This window comes from Phascolarctos cinereus, unplaced genomic scaffold, assembly GCF_003287225.1.
Source record: "Phascolarctos cinereus isolate Bilbo 61053 unplaced genomic scaffold, phaCin_HiC Scaffold_1;HRSCAF=81, whole genome shotgun sequence".
NCBI classification, from domain to species: Eukaryota; Metazoa; Chordata; class Mammalia; order Diprotodontia; family Phascolarctidae; genus Phascolarctos; species Phascolarctos cinereus.
In genome coordinates, this window is record NW_027555514.1 from 139,937,868 (window position 1) to 139,957,247 (window position 19,380).

At 37.4% G+C, this 19,380-nt stretch overlaps 1 protein-coding gene across 20 annotated transcripts in view; it reads left to right on the forward strand.

The window, feature by feature from the left end:
* The window catches only part of NRCAM (neuronal cell adhesion molecule), a 314,411-nt gene that overhangs the window by 147,798 nt on the left and 147,233 nt on the right, over positions 1-19,380 (forward strand). For all 20 annotated transcript variants that reach the window (XM_078154286.1, XM_078154292.1, XM_078154297.1 and 17 more), the window contains one exon: positions 9,060-9,136. The gene's annotated coding sequence lies outside the window, so the exon portion shown is untranslated. The remainder of the gene's footprint in view (positions 1-9,059; positions 9,137-19,380) is intronic.

Genomic DNA, 19,380 nt, shown 5'->3' on the forward strand with positions numbered 1-19,380 from the left:
TTACAAAAGATCAATACAGTTCCTAATTCCTCCATATCAGCCTGAGCTGCAACATGAAAGAGTGATGCCCAAGGATGTCAGAGTCAAATATCTTCTCTCTACCCCCTTCTCAATCACTAAGAGATTTATGTCCAAGGCCCCATTTTCCACCTCCTCATCTCCACACTGGCATTCTGTTTTAGATTCCCCATTACCCCAACATCCTGCCTCCCCATTCATCCAGTGCCATGTAGCACAAAGTCTTCCTGGGACACATAATGCATTGTGTGTCAACATAATAGCTAGCACTTTAAGATATTCAAAGGGCTTTACATATGTTATCTCATTTGATCCTAATAATAACCCAGGTGGTATTTTTATCCCCCTTTTATAAATGGATTGTGATTTGCTCAGGGTCATATAGATAGTGTGTGAGGGAGGATTTGAATTCAGGTCTTCCTGGTACCTAGTCCAGCAATCTTTCTGCTATACCATCTAATTGCCTCTAACATGTATTCACTTCCTCTACCCCCCCACCAACCTCTACTGGCCTCCAGTAGACTTTCCTCCTCTCTGATAAGTAGTAAATTAGTTTTCTATATAGAAATATAGATAGCTTATAGGAATATAGCATATAGAAATAAGAGGAAGGAAGATGGGAGAGAAGTTTTCCAGAATTTGTCCTTACAGGAACTCAAACCATTCCACAAGCTCCTCTTTGCTTTAGAAAAAAATGTACTGTCTGTATAAACAGCTATTCTGGAAACCTACTCCAAGTCTACAGAAGGACAGGGTCATTGGCAAGCCCTTAATAAGGCTGGCTGGTGACTGGTAACAGTGGTGGCAGCTTCTTTCAGTGAGCCAGAGGAGCCACATGGGCTCATTCTGCTCCTGCTATTGTCACAGCAAAGATGTAGCTGGCTGTCATAGAAAGGACATAGAATAGCAGGGCCTAGTTCATGTGTGCAAGCTGCAGTCAGTCTGTGCTAATTGGGCTCTGGTCCATTTACAGTCTGGGTTGGGGGACTGCTGGCATCCAGAAGTATCTTCCTCTCCTGGTCTGAGTCCTCATGGTCACTGCTGTAGCAGCAAACCCCACAGCTAGAGTGATCTCCTGACATTCAGATTGAAGGGAATGGTGTCCTGTAAGGACTGTGTTCCTGTGACCTGAATGGTGACCTTAGTCCATGGACTCCCATATGAACTGCCTCTGCAGCCAATCCCCAGAGGAAGAGCTTGAACCCAATTATTCCTGGCTTCAAAGTCAGCATGAATACATCTTCTCTGAATTTTTAAAAAACAACATAAAATCACTCCATTATGGTCATAGATCAGATATTTTTGCTATACATGCAAAAGGAAGTTTTGGCTTTCCCCCCTGTATTACTATTAGAATTCTATCTGTGTATTGAATTGACAGAAATACCTGCCACCTTCTTATTAGATGTACATGTTGACATTGATTTAAATTGTGAACATGTAACCATCTGATTATGTTCAAAAGACAGAACTTTTTTATTTCCATATTTGCTCTTCATTCTTACCTACACACTATCCATACAACAGCATACATTAGCATCAATATTTAAAAGCATAGAAATAAAATAGACCTCTTGGTTCCTTCGTTCAGGTGAAATTACTAATGTGCCCCTTTGCCTCAATCCGGATCAGTTTTATAAGTGTCCAAGAAAGCCACTTAAGCAACTCACTGGAAACTCTTTATACCTAAAACACATGTATTTGTTCAATCAGATTATTTTCCCACAAAGTGACTTAGCAAATAAATAGTCACCTTTTGCAAAGTTACAAGATCAAATAGTGTTAAATGTATCATGTGTTATGTAGTTTTTCCTGGTTTGCATATATTGAATTCCAATTGAACTGGAAGATTGTATAAGTTTCTCCATCAAATAGTTAGGTTGGCATGATAATGATGTTACTCAGCTATGCTAAATATCATTTGAAAGTTTCAGAACACTTTACCCAAGAGTTTTTTTAAAAAAAAAAACTTCAGGGGAATTCTGTTACAGATCTTACCTTGATCATTAGACAGAATTCTTATGAATTAGATGAGAGTCAAATAATAATTACTCTGTTTCTGATTTGTCTGGATAATAAAGAATGATGGTGACAGACCCAGAGGAAAAAAACAGAAGTTGTGGGAAGTTTCTTTTGTTTTGTTTTTCACTACATGCCCGTGTTCTGTATGTATTGAATCACAGGATTGGGAAATATCATAAAAGAGATACCTATCCATTCTGTAAAAGTGACAGTCTGTCCCATTTAAGCCTCCTAGGAAAGAAGATTTTACAGTGTCCTCCAGTAACCCATTCTAGTGTTAGGTGGCAGTAGGACAACTTGGTGGCACAGTGATTAGAGTGTGGGGCCTGGAGTTAAGAAGACTCATCTTTGAGAGTTCAAATGTAGCCCCAGATACATTAGCTTTGTGACCCTGGGCAAGTCATTTAACCCTGTCTGTCTCAGTTTCTCATCTGCAAAATGAGCTGGCGAAGAAAATGGCAAACCACTCCAGTATTTCTGCCAAGAAAACCCCAAAGAGTATGACTAAACAACAAAAGTATTAGGACGTTTTCCTAATTCAATTTAATTAAGCAAACAATTATTAAGCACCTATTTTATAAGGCCTTGTGCTGGATACAGGAAAGAGAAGTATAAGATAAGTGCACAGGTCAATTTAAATTAATAAATACCAAGTACTTCCAGTTTGCAGAAGCCCATATGAGACACTGGACAGATAAAAAGTTGGGGTAAGGCATGGTCCTTGTCTTCACAGTAGCAAATGTGGATACCAAACTCAGAAGACAAGTGAGAACTGAAGATATAGTTTGAGTAACCTTCAAGGGCATAGGAGTAAAAGAGATTGTCAGAGGACAGGGTTTGATCAGATTATTTTCTTACAGGCAAGAAACTTGGGAAGTGCCTACAACAAGGAATCAGAAAAAGAATGAGAAGCCAATGGAGACAGAAAGAAATTAGAAAGATAAAAGAACCAGGAGAATAGAAACATCTGGAGGAGAGAGTATCTCCTAAAAAGGCATGGTTGAGAGTATCAAAAATTATATAAAAGATAGAAGGTGAAAGGGTAGTTTTTCAAAAAAGGAACTTTTTTTGGTGATTGGGAGGCCATTAGTGTTCTTGTAATGTGAAGTTTCAGTAAAATAATAGAGATTGAAATACAATTATAAGGATTTCAAGAGAAAGTGGTGAGGGGTCAAGTATAGACAACCAGGGTAAAAATTGTCCAGGGATGGATTTTTAGGATTCAATCAATAAACATTTATTAAGCAATGACTAAGTGCCAGACATTGTACTAAGTGCTAGGTATATAAAGAAAGGCAAGAGACAGTCCCTGCTCTCAAGGAGCCCACGATCTGATAGGGGAAACAACATGCAAACCAGGAAGGACAAACTAGAAATAATCAACAAAGGGAAGGCATGAGAATTAGGGCATGTAGATAGGAAGTAGCCAGTTCAGAGAGATGAATATTGCATGAGGATATTGATTATTTGTGGAGTCCTGGAGGAGGTAAGAGAGCATAGTTAGATGGGTACAAATAGAGGGCTTAGCTTTGGTGAGGAGAAAAGATATCACTTCTTCTGTGACCAGAGAAGAAGAGTTAGTGACCTGGCTTCAGCCTACCTTTCCAGACTTACTCTCCTTCATGTACTCAATGGTTCCACCAAACTAGGTTTGCTGTTTTTCCTCCCACAGGATATTCTGTCTTCCATCTCCATGCCTTTGTAAGGCTCTCCATCCCTGAAATATGTTCTTTCCTTGACTGTCTCTTAGACTATCAAGGCTCAGCTCAAGCACTATCTTCTATATGAAACCTTTCCTGATCTCGTCCCATCCCGCCTTCTGGTACTCCCTCAAAAATTACCCTACTTTTATTTTTTTAATCTATAGGTGTGTATGTTGACTTGGTTCCTTCCCCCTTAGAATTTAAGCTCCTTGAGGACAGGAACTATTTCACTTCTGCCCAGTGCCTAGCACAGTGTTTGGTACACAGTAAGTATTTAATAGTGCTGGCTGATTGATTGATTGGAGAATGGAACAGGGGAGTTGAAAGATCTCAGCATAAAATAGCTTCAGTCTTATCAGTGAAGTAAGAGGTTAAAACTTCTCTGAGTATGGGTTACAGAGGTATGGTTAAGGACTCGAGGAAAGAGGAAAAGGTTTGAAATAGTCTGTTGGGGAAAGAGTCAGAATGGGTTGAGTGAAGATATGATTATGCAGCAGCAAAGGCCCAGTAAAAGTTACACAGTAAAAATGTGTATGAGTAAGTGCTTGATTTCCTCATTTTCTCCTGCAGTTCTCAGGGCATTATAAGTGAGAATAAAATGGTTGTAATTACCCAGTGATAATCCATGCATATGTAGTGCTTTGAAGTTTACTAAATCCTGAAAGTCAAGAGAGCGAGGGATTCTAGTGTAGTAGACAAATTGCTCAAAGACTAGATAGCTAGTTAGTTCAGTAGATTAGAGTGCTGGACCCAGAGTCAGGAAGGCCCCCCTCAGACACTTACCAGATATGTGACCTGGGGTACATCATTCAATCTCTCCTAGCCTCAGTTTTCTCATATGTAAAATGGGGGTGATAATAATAGCACCTAACTACCTACCTACCTACCTACCTTATTCTGAGGACTCACTGAAATCATGTACATAAAGTCCTTTGCAAACCTTAAAGCAGTACATAAACAGAAGGAGCTCACATTCTACTGTGAGGTGGGAATACTACATGTAAGCATTTAAATATAAACATGATCATTTGAGGAGCAGAATAGGGAGATCAGGAAAGACATAGGATATAACACGTGAGCTGAGCCTTAAAGGAAATAATGTGTCATAAGAATTGGAGGTAATGGGATCATGCATTCCAGATTTGGGGACCTGCCTTTGACTGTGGCACAGGGGTGATGAGACCTCTAGGACCAAGCAGAACAAGTCTATTCAATTTTCCAACAGAAATTTGAATCTTTCAACTAAGCTCTTTCAGGGCTTAGATTTTTCTATAATCCTCTTACGTTGGTGGAAACCGTAGAATCACAGAAACACTGAATATCTAATTTGGAAGGGGAGAGAGAAGATAAGTGCACAGATCAATATAATCAGCTCAGTGCAGTAATCAATTACGAAGCTATGTGCCTAGCACTGTGCTAGGCAATCGGAAGATAATAAGTTCAGATAAGACATGATGTGTGTCTTCATGGAGCTTGCAGCTTCAGTAGTTGGCTTTCTGAATACGTCACTGTTGAGTTTTGTCCCTGCTTTTAAGAAGTGCCCTGAGGGAGGGGAGCTCTTCCCAAGTGCCCTCGTTGTGCCCAATCTGATCAGGAGCCATATGAATAGCTCTGGCTTCTTACAGGTCAAGTTTGATGCCAGAAGTCTGAGTCACTACCTCCACTGAACCTCATCCGGTCAGAGTATGGGCAGTAACTGGTTAGCATTCCCCCTTTTCCATGCCCTTTCTTAGTGCTCTAGGCAGTAAGCAAAATGACTCATGGAAACTTTTGTTTGTTTCCTGTCTATACTTAACTTTTCTGGGAGTTCATTTTGTTAGTGTGTCACAGGTAATGATATAACTGGGTTTCAAGATGCGATTGGCTTTCTGTGGTGCTACACTAAACCAGAAGTCAATTGGGTGATTTGCGTGCACCAGAGAAACCAAAAATAAATGCCAACTTCCACAGAACTGTTTATTCATCCCTTTTTCTCCAGGCCATGATTATGAATGGACCCCAAATTCAATCCAAAGAATGTGTCACAAGCAGGAAATACAGAGAAAAATGAAAAGTTTTGTGGGCTAATACAGCATTGATGTTGGTTAAGGATCTGGCAAGATTGAAGAACAGAGTTTGAAAATTAATTTGTAAGTAATGAAAGGTGACAGTAGCATCCAAAACAAAACAACTTTGCAAATGTGAAATTTTACAGAATTGTATGATAGTAAATATAAAATCACAACATTGTTCTCATTTATTAAATTTACTTGTTATTTTGAAAATTATTTTCAAGCTACTTTTCTTTTCTTGACCTTGAAAGCAGGACAGCTCTGAGCTCAAGCAAATTGAAAATGGAATTGGCTCTAGAGGTCAAACTTGAGTAAAATGTTGGCATTTTTATATAAACTAGCCCTTGCTGGGTCTTTAACAGGGGCACTTTTCAGAAATCACCCTCAGCTAAACAGGAGGAAGAAATACGTGGAATATCTTCTCAGTTGTACCACAAAGAACAGAATAGCTGGGATTTTGAGGATGTCTGGTTGATTTCTGATCTCTCTGGTATAAATGGCTATGTAGCATAAAACTTTTGGTTGTGTTGTTTATCATGAATTCTCATTCAAAGAGGAGAAATGAGTTACCTAGCAGTACTCCAGATCAAGCCATGCAATTACGGGCAGAGTGCTCCACCTGAAATTACATTATGGGCAGTGGGTAATTCCCTATTAAAGGAGTCTTTTCTCTTTCTTTAATCAGAGAAGACAAATGTCTGCTTAAAACGGTTTTTTAATGTAAATTATAGCTAAAGACAATTGATTTCCTTCAAACTGTGGTTGACTTACATGTTGAAAGTCAGAATGACTTTGGGTTTGTTGGATATTTAAACCTAGGTGTTGTTTATCTTTTGTGACAAGAACATATAAAGCAAATTTGATCTCATGTTGACTTTTTGATTTTTAGCTTTGGCTTGTTAGATAGAAAAGCTAACACTATTCTGATACAAAGGCAATGAAATTCATGTTTTGATGTTGGAGGTGGGAAGTTGACACAAAATAATTGAAATGTTCTCACCCTACCCCATCCCACCTTTGAGCCATCACTGGTATAGGATAGCTGGGACTTTGATGTAAGCACTAACACATGGGAAGAAGAGTTTATGCTTCGTCTGTCCAGGGGTCATGTTCTTTTTTCCCATTGGCAAGTCACCAGCTACCCAACCACACTATATCTATGTCTATCATGCCCCTCTCCTGAACTCACATCTTTACTGGGGCAGATAAACCCTAATCCTCTGCTTGACCTGGGGTATGCCACACAGTCTACTCAAGATCACTGGGAGTTTTCAGGAGAGAAATCAGTGGCAAGACAAAACATGACATCTGCTCTTCCCCTTCTTTGTAAGCTCGGTCTTACTTTCCTCTATCCTTTTTCATTACGCCATCTGAAAACCTGTATTTTTTTTTAAAAAAAACTCCTCTTTATCCTATGTCTCTCTTCTCTCACATTCCTTTCATCTTATGATGCCCACTAAAATCTAGCTTACTCCTGAAGACACTATGTTTCTTGACAGCTTCTCCAAGGTTGACTTTTCCTTTCATACCCCATAAGGCACAGGATCAGGAGCAGGAGATAGCACATTCCTTGCACCTCATTATCATTTTCAGATGCTTCCTCTGTCACCAATATTCAACAATATCCATCTTCCTGTAAAGTTCGCTTCATCACTTCATAGCTCATACCCTTTTTCTCCACCTAAATCCTTACCCCCTTTAAACACTATGACCTTCTTCTTCAGCCTCTTCAACTTCTATGACACCTGTCACTGTTCTATCTCAATCATACCCAGTCCCCCTTGTCCAACTCTATTTGCCCCAGATGTCTAGTGTTTCTTGCTTGAAAGTGTGTGGGGGGGTGATTTTCCCATTGTGCTGAGAAGAAAGAAATGTATGTCAGAGGAATGGAAAACAAATTAACATGCTTATTTGAAGGAAGAATAATGGCCAAAAATTTTTAGAAAATTCTCCTTTAAGAAGTTTTTGAGGGGCAGCTAGGTGGAGCAGTGGATAGAGTGCCGGCCCTGAAGTCAGGAGGATCTGGGTTCAAATCCGGCCTCAGACCAAACACTTGACACTTACTAGCTGTGTGACCCTGGGCAAGTCACTTAACCCCAATTGCCTAAAAAACAAAAGAGAAGTTTTTGATATAATTACTAATTACTGTGAATAGGTAGTTTTGTAATGGGCTGTATATGAGCAGGTACTATTAATTAACCATCTCTGAGAAGTTTTGGGGAACATTCAAGGTTTCAAACAAAGGCTTGGAGATTTAATTCTACCTAGTAAGAGTCAAAAGTGTATTAGTACCCTTGTCATTAACACAAGCAGGCATGGCTGAGCAGTTCTCCCAAACGATGCTATGGAATCATTCCTTTACTAGACCATAGGTTCCCTATGAGATTTTTCCCTGAAATGAGTTGTAAAAATGCATTTATTGAAACATGAAAAAAGAAACTCCCATTGCCTCCATTTGAAATCTGTACTCAGATACATGTCCTTCCAAGCTCAACCCAGTGGCATATTCACAGTTTCCCTTTTGGTGAAATACTATTAACATAATGCATACTTGGCAGTGTTTGAAAAAGGAAAAGAAGGAGTAGAAAAGAGATGATACTGTGGGGATCACTGAAAAGCATTTTCTTTGCCCTCTGTGGGATACTTGATTGTGCTGATGAAAATAAATCCTTTATTTCCTACAGAATTTCACCAATATTCCTTTAGAGAGAGGTTCTAGTTTATCAGCAGGAATTAAATACCAAAAGAAGAATATCTTCATTGTTATAAATTTAGCTTAGATTTCATAATAGATATCCACTAATCTCCATGACACTACCATTTGCATTGTATAATGTGAACTTACAGAAGTGTTTCCCCAAGTCTTTAAAACCTTAGCTAATTTTGTCAAATTCAGTACAGAAACATTTTGATGTATTCTAAAGCACACAGGAAAACACTTTAGAGATATTGCCAAACCCCCAAAACTTTACTACTTCAAACTTGAAAGGATAATTTTAGCAGTGACTTCTTTGGCTGGTGACTCTTGAGAGGATAATGGCAACACAGTTCTAATCAGCTCTTATATCCTTTCAGCTGTCTTATTTAATTTAACTCAAAGAAATATGCTTTGGCAAATTTAATTCACAGTTTGTCTTTGCTTCCAGGGCTACACCCTAATTGCTGTTTCCCATCAGGGAGTCAAGTCAAAGTTAACATCTTGACAGACGTGATTGACTGGTAAATGTCTGGCTTACATTTATATCCTCTACTTCTCAACTCACAGGGCTCTGCTGAAGAGGCCTATGGCATAAAAGAGTAAAAGAAAAAAAAAAATCTTACACCAGAAGACCATTTTACAAGGTAGGAGTTTGTTTCTTCTTTTTTTTTTTTTTAAAAAAAAAAGCAGTAATGGAAAAAGGGTGTAATGCTGTAAGATGGCACAATTTGGTTGTATTTATTATTAATGCGATATGTCCTATTCCCATATTTACTTATATTTTCACATCTAAAAGCTTTAAGATGAGAGTACAAGACTATAGACTCAAAATCATTGATTTTTGCTGTTTATTGGATTGTAGGTTAAATCTCCAGGGGAAAACAAGGCAGCCCTCCATATCTTTTCTCATTAAGATTGATTTAATAAGCCATGAAATGTGAAACTTGCAGAGAGAACAGAACTCGGAGCAGAAACTCTAAGAGTAAACAAATATGCCTCTGTAGGAACTAGAGATTGAATTTATAAGTGCATATTTATTTGACTGAGGAAAGAATTGTGTGTGTTGTCGTTTCCCCCACCAAATACCTATCAAAAATCTTTTGAGATACTGCTGTCTACATGCTTTCTCAAGTTACACTATGAGGTCAGGTAGTTCAAAAGTCTATTTGGGAAGTTTTTTAAGTTAGCTTTTATTTTTGCTTTCTGCTTCCCCCATTTTTAAAACAGAGATAGCATTGGTAGGCCTTCAATGCCATCTTGATAGTTATCTGTTGCCAGTATGGGGAAGAAAATCTTATTTGGACATCTAGAACATGCTACAGAGAACTGTATAAAGCCTTTTTTCAACAATGATATCTGCCTAATGGAATTTATGAGAGAGAGAGAGAGAGAGAGAGAGAGTAATTGTTCAGATATTTCATCCTATACCTTTTTATGTCTCCAGCTCTCTAAAGGGAATTAATTTCTCATAAACTTTGAACTAAGAAACTGGACAGCATTCAAGATCTTATGATAGTTAAACTGTTAGTGCATATTGTTTTCTTCTGAAATCCTTTATTTGGGGTAATCTTTAGATTTTTAAAAAAGTTAATGAATCAAACACCAAAATAGGCTTACAATTTCCATTAGGTATCAAGGGAGATTTCATATGAGTTACTCAGTTTTAATGGTATTTATTTAGCTGATAGAATTTAGAACTGTTCTGAAACTACCAATTAAGCCTAAGAAACCAGTAATATTGCTTTGAAAAGTAGGCAGTATAGGTATTTGTCTCCTTTCAGAAGAGACACAGACATTTCATATTGCAAAACTGATAAATATTTTCATTGTTTCCACTAAAATCCTACTGCAATATCTGATCATAGTGTGGAGATGACCCTGAGTGCTTAAAGGCTGCCAAACTGTGAAAGTTCTTAAAGGCCCCTTGTCAGAGCACAACGCCGGTCCAAGGACTAACCTTGGTCAAAGGAGCTCATCACCAGAATGTTGACAACCAAGTCATGTTTTTTTTTTCCTTTAGAACAATTCATTTAAATGATCTATTGAGGCTTGGAGTGCTAACAATCTGTATTGGGGAAAGAAGGACCCACATTGATAAAATCACAGCTCTTTGAAGTGTTGAAGTATGTCTTTTCAGTTGACAAGGATAGCATAGATGAACTTTAAAGTTCCTTCCAGTTCTAAACCTATGATTCTTGACTTGAACCTACGACTTGATTTTTAGGCTTAAATTTGAACATACAATTTTTCAAGAAAGTATCTTGCTGCATGAAGTGAGACATATCTATAATGTGAAACACTGCAATTAGAAGTAGTACCCATTAGAGCAGGGCACAGGTAAGTCAATTCAAGTAGAATTATTTGGAAGATGAAAAACTTTCCCTACTGTCATTGAGTAAAATAACCTCACAATATTCTAAAATACCATACTAGTACTTAGAATGAGATAGGCCAGCTTTTCTTAGTCTCTCAGCTGTAAGTTAATATGTTATGACATACTTCAGAGTAATGGAAAGAGAGCAGTACCCTGTTGGTGACTTACAAATGACGGCTAATAGAGAAAAGTGAAAACAAAACAAAGCAAAGCAAAAAACTTTCCGGAGCAAAGAGGAACAGGTATAAAGAATTGCATTGTGCCTTTACAGATAGTAGTAATGGGCCCTAAAGCAGGTGCTTTCCCATTTTCAATGGCACTTACCTCTCTGGTCTCTAAGGGAGTTTCTCTGGCCTGAGTACCTTATTTTCTCTTTTACTTATTGTTTGAGAGAATGGGATTTAAAACCTCTTTTCTGAAGTAACAAGTGAAATAAAGTACAATTCCACCTCTTTGAATGCCCTCTAGTTTTGTGATCATTTTGGCTTGCCTTTTTTTTAAGGCTACTAAATTAACTTTTTGGCTGTTAGGCACCATCAGAGCCACTAAAATGTCTCATTTTTCTTTCTGTTAATGGTTTAATCTGGTCGAAACTAAATATTGGGTGTCTTCTCCATTCCTTTCCCTTGCAATACAATGACCCGACTTTGTTGTGACTTGCTGCTATTCTCAGCATTTCTGAAGCTTGCTCCTATTCAGGACATGCCCAGGCTATTCAGGGATTTGATCTTCGACTCGATAGTCAGAGAGTTTTTATGTAGCTTATTCCTTAGAGTTTTCTGTAGCTTTTCCCACAGTCATCATAGTAGTGAGACTTCTGAGTAGAGCCAGCTTCAGTCAAAATTATGAAGTAGACAAAGTCACTATCTCACAGGCTCCATTTTTCCTTTTTTGATAGCACAGTGTTTGTACCTCCAGAGAACCATACACCAAAGTGATGAAGTAGTAGTGGTGAGATTTCAAGCAATAGCCAATAAGTGGGCCCAAGGGCCTTCTTGATGCCCTTTGAAATCATGTGATCACTGTTTCTTCAATTGTTTGCCTCCTACCTCCCTAAGAGTCTGCCCTGGATTTTATTCTCTTTCCACACTCGTTCCTGGGTAAGCTTGTCCACTTCCATATATTCATTTATGACTACCAAATTTCCATTTCTAGCTCAAATCTCTTCCATTGAATTCACTTCCTTATCTCCAGCTTCTTGCTGGACATTTCCACATATCTGCCCTTCTAGAATCTCAAATGCTTCATACCCAATGGAAATTTTCACTGCCTTTCTTCCATGCCTGGAATGTATTCCTTTCCTAGCCATACCTCTTAGAATTAATTCTTAGTATCCTTTTCCAATTTTCCCCCCATGCCAGCTACCATTACCTCCCAAAACTGTATTGGATTTGTTTTAATATACTTATGAACGTATGTCTTGTCTCCCCTGATAGAATACAAAATCACAGAAGGCTGAAACTGTTTCTTTTTTTGTCCCTTGTATCTTAGGTGCCAGAAAGAGTTTCTGATGCAGAACAGATATTTGATAAATGCTTGTTAAATCATTGATATCCCCCAAACCTGTCCCAACTCCTAACTTCCCTACTCTTGTTCTTCTCTGATACCTAGTTTCAAAACCTTGGAACATCTTTGGCTCTTCCATATCCTTCATCATATCCAATTACGTTGCTAAGTCCTGTCCATTTCACACTACAACATTTCATGCATTTGCCCCCTTCTTTTTGCCCATCTTGCTACCACCCTTTGTTCAAATCCCCTTCACAGCTCATCTGGACTATTACTTTAGAAAAAAAGTTTTATTGATATGTTTTGTTTTTATATTACAAGTATTTATATATATCATTCCCACTTCTTGAATGGTCTCTTATAATGAAGTAAATTAGTTAAACAAAACTAATAATACAGTGACCTTAATTGAAAGTATGTGTAACATTTCACATCTGTAATACCTTTGCCTCTCTCTCTCTCTTTTTTTTTTAATACACAGAAATCTATTTTCCCTCCCTCCCACCCCTTATGCCAGTAGCAGGCATTTTTATATTTAGCGAATACTAGACCATGAGATAAAATTACTTCTGTATGTTCTGTACCTAATCTAGTTCACTGATTGATCTATTGTTTTTTTCCAGTGTCAAATTGTTTTTGATGGGGATGGGACCTGCAGATCTTCCCACAGTCTTTTTCTGTATAAAAATATCAGTCCCATCCTCTTCAATTTTAATATTACTACTACAGCCAGGTGACACAGTGAATAGAGTATCTAGCCTGGAATCAGGAAGACTCACCTTCCTGAGTTCAAATCTGGCTTCAGACACTTAGTAGCTGTGTGATCCTGGGCAAGTTGCTTAGCCCTGTTTGCCTCAGTTTCCTCTTCTATAAAATGATCTGAAATAGGAAATGAAAAACCATTCTACTGTCTTTGACAAGAGAAGCCCAAATGGGGTCATGAAGAGTTGGATATGACAACAATAACAACAAAAGTATAGTTTGATATTTGGCACTGCTAGGCTACCTTCAAACCCATTTCCCCCTTATTTTTTCTTGAGTTTCTTGACTTAATTTATTCTTGTTCTGTAAAGTAATCTTTTAGTAGTTTGGTTGGTATGACATTGAATAAGTAAGCATTTATATAATATTTAGATATCTGGATTTAGATAATATTGTCATTTTTTCTTATGAGGGAAGGGAATGAGCATTTATATGGCACCTCCTAGGTGCCAGGTACTGTGCTAAGCATTTTTACAAATATGATCAAATTTGATCTTCATAACACCCCTGTGACATGAGTGCTAATATCCCCGTTTTATAGTTGAGGAAACTGAGTCAGATAGAGGTTAAGTGAATTGCTCAGGGTCACACAGCTAGTAAATGCCTGAAGCCAAATTTGAACTCAGGTCTTCCTGACTCCCAGCCCTCTATCCGCTGTGCCACCAGCTGCCTCCTGTTATCATATTGGCTCCTGATTATCCTTCCTATGAGTAATTACTATTTTTTCAATTATTTAGGTCTGTCTTTACTTCAGTAAACAGTTGTTTGTAGTTGTATTTATGTGGTTATTTTGTATATTTTGGAAGATAATTTCCCAAATATTTTATACATTCTGTAGCAATTTTAAATAATAGTCTCCTGATGGGTCTTCCTGACTCTAGTTTTTTTTTTCCCTTTCAAATGTATCCTCCACACAGATGGCACCATAATCTTACTAAGGCATAGAGGTCTTGATATGTCACACCATGATTTAAAAAAAAAGCCTCTAGGTTAAAATACAATCTTCTTAACCTGACATTTAACTTAATTCATAATCTGACTCTAGCCTCATTTTGGACTTTAGCACTCTACATCCCAACCAGTCTAGATTACCTGTTGTTTCCCAGATCTGGCATGCTATCTCCTGTCCTCCATATATTCATGTCAATGTGTAGAATATAGTCCATCCTCATTTCTGCCTTACTTCACCATTCAAATTAAGAGCCTCCTTCTCTGTGAAGCCTTCCTTGATCATCCTAGCTAAAAGTATTAGCTCTTCTTCAAATTTTCTTAGAGCACGTTGGATCTCTCTTTTGGCCCCCATCACTCCCTACATTGTATTATTCTTACTTATGTACATGTTATATATTATCCTCATCCCCAACCCACATGGCAGATGTCATTTCCTTGAGGATGGATTACATCTTTTTTTTAATCTTTCTATCTCTATCATATTTCAGGGACTTCGTAAATGTTTGCTGAATTGAATTGAATTTGATGTTAGGGGTGTCCTTCTTTGTCCACTACCCTGAAGAGAAAGAATATCCATGCAACTCTTTAAAATTTAGTCTGTGTAATGTCTTTGAAAAGGAAAAATCTGATTCACTGCTGGAGGTACTTATTGCAGATGGAATGGAGTTTTTCTTTTTGGTAAAACACATATGAGTTTCTCTTTCCCAAGTAAATATTATGTATGAATGAAGGGGAAGAGAAATTATATCCTGAGTAGCAAATCAATATCATTGTAAAATCTGTTTTGCTTATACTTCATCAATAATGAGTTTCACTGATAAGAATCAAACCTTTATCATGGTGTGATGTTTTTGTTTTGTTGTTATAACTCAAGGCATTTAAACAATATATTATGGTGAAGAGAATTAATAGTGTGAATTAAATCCAACAATGAAGACCTGAATCAGTTTTGTTATCCAAAAGTTTGAAGCTAAAGAGTTTTAACATAAAGGAACAGTCATAGGATTCAGTACTAAGAACAGAACTTTAGAGGTCATGTAGTCCAGCCCCTTCATTTTACAGAGGAGGAAACTGAGGCTCAGACACATGAAGTGACTTGCTCATGATTACACAGATAATTGTTAGTCTGATATCATTTATACTGCTACTTAACAATGTTTTGGCCGTGACTCCAGATGATAATGTATGATGATTATATCATAATGCTTATTGAAACTTGGTTCTAAATTTGTACAAAATGGTACTGGGGTCTTTATCATCTCAGTGATTTATTGATTACTTGCATCAGTCAACTAAAAAGAAATAAACAAAACCTGAATATGAATTTATTCTCTCTTCAGCCCTGCCCAGTTATGAGAGCAAATTCTCAATTTCTTATGTTCATTCTTTTATTCAAGAAATATTCAGATCAGTTTAATTCAACATTGATTAAGTACAAAGGAACTCATACTGGACATGGAGTCAGAGGACTTGGGTTAAAATTTCATCTCTGCCACTGGTCATCTATATGACTTTGAACAAGTCATTCTGACATTGGGCTTCAGTTTCCTCAACCATGAAACAATAAATTGTAGTAGGTGTCATCTAAGATTCCTCCTAGGTTTTTATTTATGACCATTGTACATGCAAAGATTTTAGGGTGTGCAAAGATGAATAAAACAAAGTCTCTCCCCTCAAAAAGCTCATGGTACATAATATATTGTATTCATTCATATAATTCATGCCTCGTCCTTGAATTTTGAAGATTAGCTCCATCTAATCATTGTTTCACATACATATATACATCAGCCCCCCAGATTGGGGTGCTTTTGTTGTCAGCAGCTGCAGCTGCCCCTTGAAGGCTTTTTAAGAGTAATTCATGAGATATGAATGTCTCTGTAATGCTAAATATTGCTTAAGAATTCACTCTTCAACACTTTTCATCTATTCCAAACAACCCATCAGAGGTTCAGCCAGAAAGGAAATTATACCTATAGTGGCAGCAGCAGTCAATTTTCTTGCATAATTCCCATCTCTCTCCCCTGACTATGTCTGAGAGAGAAAATGCATGCTTAAAAATTGATTTGGGGGTGATTGGAAGGGAGAGGGGAGAATTACATAAGTAAATGTATTGTAAATGATGGTTGGTTCTTGTGCTTAAGATGTTTGGAAACATCCGCTAACTGGATGTACATTCACTTACTGTGGCTGATCAATCATCATCAGACATTTATTAATTGTCTGCTACGTATCAAGCTCTGTACTAGACATGAGAAAACAAATCAAAAATGAGATAGCTCCTTCTCTCAGGGAATTTGTATTCTACTAATGACACTCTACTGACATATTATCAATGTTGCATTTTTATTTATGCTTTTAAAAAGTTTTCTGAAGTCAGCAGAGAACATGTTGCTGACAAATTAGTCTTTCATGATGGTTCTTTATCAAAATTATTACTTTTTTATGTGAAAGACATTAAAAATGAAGTTATAGGTGGCTCTAATTTTAATATCATTTAGAAGTATAATCTGGCTAATATTTCTAATGATCTGTTGTATCAGTATTAGGGATCGGTGCTGGACAGATGATTTCATTGACACAGGGAACTCCCAAGAGAGGAAACTCTACTAATGCTGATCAGCATCTTCTGTTCAACTTATAAACTGAGCTCCTGGAGCATTGGGCATTAAGTGCCTTGCCTAGGATCACACAGCCACTATTTGTCAGAGGAATGGCTTCAACTCAAGTCTTTCTGGCTATGATGCCAGCGCTCTACCTATTAGGACACACTGCTTTTGAATATACCTGCATTTTCAAAATTAAGTATTTATTAAGCACAAACAACATTTATTTAATTGGATTAAAACTCTTAATGGTATGAGGAAGCTGGGTGGCTCAGTAGATAAAGCACTGGGCCTGGAGTCAGGAAGACCTCAGTTCAAATCTAGCCTCAGACACTTACTAGCCATGTGACCCTGGGCAAGTCATTTAACCTCTGTTGGCCTGTCCCCTTAACTATAAATTGGGGTTAAAAATAGCACCTACCTCAAAGGGCTGTTGTGAGGATGAAATGAGATAATAGTTGTAATGCACTTAGCACAGCACCTGGCACAATGTAGGTGCTAAATACTTATCCTCTTCTCCCTTCTCTCCCTAAACCCTTTGAGTATTTATAGCCTAGTGAGAAAAGACAAGCATACCTATATTACCCTAAGTGACTATGTAGTCTCAAGTTTTGACATGGCCATCAATAGGCATAAACATTTAGTTTATGCCTAAAAGTAGGCATATGTGCTATGTGGGTGTCTTGTCATCTCCCCCCCCCCCGACATCTGGACATTTCATCCATGGCTGCTCATTGAAAAGATTAGATTCTGACAGCAGGTTTATCTGGGGACTGAGCAAATGAAACACTGGAAAGAGCAGGAGGTTGAAGTGAATCTTTAGTTCTTAAAGGTAGTTTCAAAGGTAGCCATCACATGTAACTGCAAAGTTAAATCATACCTTTAGTTTTTGAAGGCAAAGAAAAAAATGAAGTTAAATATTCATACCGGTAGAAAATATTTCTACTTTTGATAAACAGTTTAGCTATAAAGATAGTTAATGGCTGAATAATTCAGAAAACAAAATCATGCTTATTAGGGTTATGAGAGAGAACAATGTCTTTTGAAAGGGTTGAGTAGGATATGGTACATAAAACCCTGAGAAGACTTTTTTTTTCCAGTAACATTGTAGAAATTCTCATTCAGATTTATGCTTTGTGTATTCTTTTGTGTGTTACAATTAAACAATGGAGCATGCCAGACTATGCCACAGTGTTGATTAATGCATTCCTTGAATGTGTTGATTAATGTGTTCCTGGGATGCAGCCTTATGCCCTGACTGCACCTGAGGTATTCTCTAATCAACAGTGCTTAAGTTGCCAGTCCAATCACATTTTGGTGTTTACAAATGTACGTTTATGTATGGATGGAGTGTCTGGAAGTATTCTATGGAAAAAAATAAAAGTGGAAAAGGATTTTATATGAGTAGTCTTCTCTTACTATATCCTCAGTTGGGACTTGATCAGTTAAAGAAATTACAGATGAAAGTCACTGAATTGAATGGATGATAATGTTTTGTGTCCCTTCAAAATATTTTATCACTTTAATTCTTTTTCCAATTGTTCAAATTTAGTTTTTTAGAAAAAGCTACCAACATGCTTATTATGAACCATAATAACCTAAATGAGGAAGAAAAAGATATCCAAATATATAGTTAGTTTCTGTTTTCAATACAGTGTGGTAAATTCAGAGTTTGGTGAATAACGAGACCCAAAAAAATAACTATTAATTCATTCATTTCAGTTAGGTAAATTCAGAGTTCTGAAAATGGCTGTATCCAAAAGTAACTATTAATTCCTTGATGTCAACTTGGAAGATCTCTATGAGTGCTCTGGGGATCATTTGTCCTTGGCCTTATGCTTTTTACCATTTTTATCAATGACTGGATAAATGCATAGATGGAATACTTATTGCAATTTCATCAAGCATAATTCTGAGGATAGATAACACACTGAATGACAAAACTGAGATCCCAAAATATCTCAACTGGCTAGGAAATCAGGCTAAGGCAAAAAAGCTATAATTTAATATGGATAAATGAAAAGTCTTACATTTGGTTAAGAGGTCAACTTCACAGATTCAAGGTGGGCTCAATATCTGTTTGACTTAAACAGACTAGGGGGAATTTACAAGCTCAATGTGATATGGCAACTAAAAAACCCTGATGCCTTGGGCTGTATTAAGAGAGACACAGTGTACAGCTCAAGGATGATAGTCCCATTTTACTCTGTCCTCATCAGAACGTGTATAGGGGCACCATATTTTATTAAGGACATTGATAAGCTCAATGTGCCCTCAGATGAGAACAAAAAAAGAGTAGACATGAGCCTTATGTTCCTGTCCAAGGATTGATTGAAGGATTTGGGCATGTTTAACCTGAAGAAGAGAAAATTTATGGTAGAATAGGATAACTGTCTTCAAATATGTTCAGGATTGCTTGTCTCCAGAAGGTGGATAGCATTAGGTTCTATGGAAGGGCTGTGCAGAGTGGCAGGCTTCAGTTCACTGTAAGAAAAACTTGCTGACCAGAGTGATCCAAAAGGTAGAATAAGTTCCCTTGAGAAGTAATGGATTCTTCTTCATTGGAAGTCTTTGGGCAAAGGCTAGGCAATTGACATTTTGTGAGCAATGGTGTCTAAAGGATTCTCAGTCAGATACTCAATTATCTATTTGATGAAATTAGTTATATCAGTTGGTACCCTCTTCTTGT